This window comes from Chrysochloris asiatica, unplaced genomic scaffold (genome assembly GCF_000296735.1).
Source record: "Chrysochloris asiatica unplaced genomic scaffold, ChrAsi1.0 scaffold00082, whole genome shotgun sequence".
Classification (NCBI taxonomy): domain Eukaryota; kingdom Metazoa; phylum Chordata; class Mammalia; order Afrosoricida; family Chrysochloridae; genus Chrysochloris; species Chrysochloris asiatica.
This window is the reverse complement of record NW_006408600.1, coordinates 2,966,082-2,971,390: the sequence shown is the minus strand read 5'-3', so window position 1 is coordinate 2,971,390 and position 5,309 is coordinate 2,966,082. Positions and strand designations below refer to the sequence as shown.

Sequence of the window (5,309 nt, the reverse complement as noted above, 5' to 3'; positions counted from 1 at the left end):
AACCGTCAACAACACTCAGGAAAGCAGCAGTCAATAAATCAAACGATTTATAGCATTAGACAAATCTGCTGCACAAGACCTTTTTAAAGTGTTGAAGAGCAAAGATATCAACTTGAAGACTAAGGTGTCACTCTGGACCATGCAAGATCCAGCATTCAGGAACAGAGCACTTTGCTCCACCCTCAGAATGAATGGAGACCAGAAATAAGACACTTGTGCCCAAGTAAAACAGGATTTTATCCAGCTCTTCTCCCAGATTCTCAAGGTGCTGACTGAGGATGAGTTGGGCATCCAATGACAGGAAATGCTATTGCCTGGCTCAGGAAGGTCCTAAAGTACACTGTCCTTGGGGGCAAGTTCAACCAAAGTTTGATGCTGCTGGCTGTGTTCCAGGAGTTGGTGTAGCCAAGGAAGCAGGATGCTGACCGTGGGGTGGTGTGTGGAGCTGTTCCAAACTTTTTTCCTGATATTAGATGGCACTATGGATGCACCTTTTACCTGAAGAAGTAGCCCTGCTGGTATCAGAAGCCAGGCATACGTCTGGGTGCCATCAATGACTCCATACTGCTGGAAGCGTGTATCTACTGCCTGCTGAAGCTGTACTGCCGGGAACAGCCCTATTTTCTGAATCTGATCAAGGTCTTCTTGCAAAGTTTCTATCAGACTGAGATTGGACAGACCCTGGACCTCACCTCTGTCCCCCAGGGCAACATGGATCTTGGCAGATTCATTGAAAATAGGTATAAATCTATTGTCAAGTACAAGACAGCTTTCTACTCTTTTTACCCTCTCGTGGCTGCTGTAATGTATATGGCGGGCATTGATGGGGGGAAGGAACATGCCAATGCCAAGAAGATCCTGTTGGAGATGGGCGAGGTCTTTCAGATTCAGGATGATTACTTTGTCCTCTTTGGTGACCCCAGTGTGACAGGGAAGGTTGGCAGTGACATCCAGGACAATAAATGCAGCTGGCTGGTGGCTCAGTGTCTGCAATGGGCCTCTCCAGAACAGCGCCAGATCTTGCAGGAGAACTATGGGCAGAAGGAAATCGAGAAGGTGGGCCAAGTGAAGGCAATGCAGGAGGAGAAGGAGCTGCCTGCTGTGTTCAAGCAGTATGAGGAAGACAGTTTCAGCACCCTTATAAGTCTCATTGAGCAGTATGCTGCACCCCTGCCCCCAGCTATCTACCTGGGGCTAGCACACAAGATCTACAAGCTGAAAAAGTGACCTAGAGACTGAAAGGTACTATGAGGGTTCTTAATAAATTATTATGTAACCTTAAAAAACTTATCAGTGGCTTCAGTTGGCAATAAAATAAGCTTGAGGACTAAGGTGTGCCTGACCCCAGCCATGGTATTTTCAATAACCTCATATACATGCGAAAGCTAGATAGTGAATAAGGAAGACCATAGAAGAATTGATGCATTTGCGTTATGGTGTTGGAGGAGAATATTGAGTGTGCCATGGGTTGGCAAAAGAACAAACAGATCTGTGTTAGAAGAAGTGCAGCCAGAGTTCTTCTTTGAGGCCAAGATGGCCAAACTTCGTCTCTCATACTTCGGACATATTGTCAGGAGGTACCAGTCTCTGGAGAAGGCTATAATGTTGGTAGGGTGGAAGGTCACAGAAAAAGAGGAAGATCACCAGCTAGATGGATTGGCAAAGTGGCAGCATCAATGGGCTTAAGTGTGGCAACAATTGTGAAGTTTGCCCAGGAAAGGGCAGTGTTTTGTTCTGTTGTGCATAGAGTCGCTATGAGTTGGTACCGAATCAATGACACCTAGCAACAATAAGAAGAGTAAATGTAGAGTTTGGGGGGTTGCAAAACAGTTAAACTTCTAAGCTACTAACTAAAAAATTGGTAGGTTTGAGTCTAACCAGAGCACCTTAGAAAAAAAAATTTGATGATGTACTTCCAAAAAATCAGCCATTGAAAATATCTTGGAGCATAGTCCACAGTTTTATGCTTACACACATGGAATTGCAATGAGTCGGGATAGACTTGACAGCAACTGGTTTCCTTTCTTTGTTTGTTTTTGTTATGAGCAAATGTTCAAGCATCGTGCTCTTTCCCTTTTCCTTTCTATGAAGCCTCCATATCAAACCCTTCTTTGGCATTCTTTTCTCCTAACTCTAAGTAACTTGATGGATAAATTCTCCCAAGGCATTTAAAGCATCCCTGCCTTCATAGAAAAAGACCTAGCAACTTTTAGTTTTTATTAGATAAAATCAATTGTCTAAGCTTTCTTTTGGCATTCTTGGCATGGAAGAGATTGTTGACAAGGCCAACTGCAAGATTAAATAATTAATGGAGTTAAAAGTATGAAAATGTTGGGTTAGATTCAGTTTGACATTCATCAAATATTTCAATAACCACACATGTGGCTTCAGTAAAACTTCTAGCATGCTAACAAAATGGTTTTTGGGTTTGGGGCTGTCTTTGGATTCAGATCTATTGTGTTTATTCCCGTAGAGATGTTGCTTTTTGCAAGTCATTGAGTATTTTCTCTCATAATCATGACTTAAGAAGTATCTATGCATCTCTGTCTACAGGGCATATGATTTTATCTCTCCTTTGCATTGAAGCTATTTAATGCAAAGGAGAGATAAATGTAAATATATGATATCAATTTAATAACTTTGATTTTTAAAGTCTATTATATCCAGGTCTAGGCCTATTTTGAAGGTCTTGTTTATTTCCTCATTGAAGCACAGTAGTTCTATAGTATAAGGGTCAAACCACAAGACCAGTGGTTCAAGTCAAGCAGCAGATCCATGGGAGAAAGCTGAGGCTTTCTGCTCCAACAAAGATTTACAGACTTTGAAATATCAGGGTCACTATGAGTTGGAGCCAATTTGATGGCACTTATCAACAATAGCAACAGCTTATTGCTTGATACAAAATCATCCCAAAGTGCATTTGTAAATCAAAGCTACCTGCACTCTTTGTACCCACTGATTCTCATCTAAGACGTGTGATTGAGTCATGTATTCACACCAGACACTCCCATGTAGGCATGCAGTCTAAATTCCTTCACAAGGAAAAGATCATGTGCCCACAAGTCACTAAAACAGGCATGCCGCCACTCAGGATTTGAACCTTAGTTTTTCCTGGTTTCTAAAACGTAAAATTTCCCATTTGGCACAGACTGGGGCACTTTGAGGAACAGAAGTTGGTTTATTCACTCATTGAAGCATGTATGTGTGTATCTATTCATATTATTGGGAGACCTCTAATCATTTGGATTAAACTTTCTCTTACTTAGAAATCCTTTGGTTGTGTTTAGTAACCATCAAGGATTAGTAACCATCAAGAGTCTTGGAAATTTTCTTTACAACATTTATCTTGAGTTCTCTAGAAACAAAGTCTGTGATGAGGATTCTTGTGTCATGATTTATTAAGAAAATGATCCCAGGGAAAGGGAAATAAATAGGGCTGTAGGGGGGAAAGAAATAAATAAAAATGTAGTTTCAACTAGTAACTAGCTTCAGCTTGATCCCACAGGGAGCTCAAAAGCAAAAATTGAAAAAAATTCTTGGATCATTACATGTGGTCCCTGTCAGACAGTAATTGGCTATGGACTTTTCTTTACTCTACAGAGGAGTATTTCTTCACAAGAAAAAGGGATCGCATTAAACAAAGGGAATGTCACCACTTAGAGTTAAGTACACTTTCCTTTAAAGTGGATATGAACAAGACACCAACAACTTCTACTACTTGTCACACTGTTCAGACACACTTGCTTGTCATGTTAAGTTCACTTCTTCCACATGTAGCTTCTCCAAGATTTAGATCAATTACAGATTCTAGGAGAACCTCAAAAAGACATTAAGATCTCTTAAGATCCAACTGCAGTCCTTACTGCTGCAGTTGATCCCAAGGTTGTAACTGATACTCATTATCTCCCTCTTACATTTCAGATTACTTTCATCTCAGGCAACATTTCTGGTAAGGTAGGCAACTGTTTTGGTGGGTCCACATCCCCAAGGGTCTGACTACCTTATCAGAATTTAGTTGCTGAACTTACCAATTTATATTTAAAGCTGGGCATGTTGTTGTTATTATTGTTGTTGTTAAGTGCCATGGAGTTGGTTTTTACTCACAGCAACCCTGTATGGGGTTTCCAAGGAGCGGATACTGTGTTTGAACTGCTGACCTTGTGGTTCAACCCAACCTTGCGGTCCAGTACTTTATCCCATGTTGGTGGTGGTGATGGTTACGTGCCGTGGAGTTGGTTCTGACTCATAGCGGCCTTGTACAGGGTTTCCGAGGCTGTAAATCTTTATGGGAGCAGAAAGCCTCATCTTTCTCTCACATTAAATCAGTTCAGACTTCAAGTGACTCTGTGTACAACAGAACAAAATAGTGGTTCTGTGTGATCCTCACAGTTGCTATATTTTGAGCCCATTGTTGCAATCTCTGTGTCAATCCGTCTCACTGCTGCTTCTATTTGTGTTGATAGTAGATCCAAGCAAAATGAAGTCTTAGACAACTTCAATCGTTTCTCTATGTATCATGTTATTTGTTGGTCCAGTGGTGAGGATTATTGTTTTCTTTGAACTGAGGTGCAAATCACACTGAAGGCTGTAGTCTTTGATATCCAGTAAATCTTGTAAATGCTCTTCATTTTCAGCAAGCAAGTTTGTATCATCTACATTTCGCAGGTTGTTAATGAGTCTTCCTCCATTCCTGATGTCAAGTCCTTTTTCCATATAACACACTTTCTCAGATTTTTTGTTTACTTTGCAGATTAAATAAGTATGGTGAAAGATTATAACACTGGCACACACCATTCCTGATTTTAAGCCATGCAATGCCCCCTTCTTCTGTTTAAATGAATGCCTATTAGTCTATGTCCAGGTTCCTCATGAGCACAATTAAGTGTTATAGAATAGTCTACCACACAGTCGATTTCTGGTATCTAGTCCTGGAGTGGCACTATGAGTTAATTCGCTGGACTGCAAAGTCAACTTGAACTGCAAGGTCTGCAGTTCAAGCTCACCAGCCACTCTGAGGAAATCCTATACAAGGTCGCTACTGGTCGGAACCAACTCAACGTCACTTAACAACAACAACTGCTTCATTTAATGTAGTTACAAACTACTGGGTTTGCACACTAAGACCCTCAAACCAAATTTTACTGGAATATCCAGTTCATTGGCCATGCCCATTTAATTGCATATTGTATATAACTGCTTTTGAGTTACAACATAGAGTTGAATCATCCAAGAAACCCCAAAGGACTCTCAAGGCCTAAACATTTACTACATAAAATATTTACCACAAATGTTTCCTGTCTTCTGATGTA

At 40.8% G+C, this 5,309-nt stretch overlaps 1 pseudogene; it reads left to right on the top strand.

Annotated features, from left to right (window-relative positions):
- The first annotated feature begins 169 nt into the window (after positions 1-169).
- On the top strand, positions 170-1,227 carry LOC102821430 (annotated as a pseudogene).
- The last annotated feature ends 4,082 nt before the right edge of the window (positions 1,228-5,309 follow it).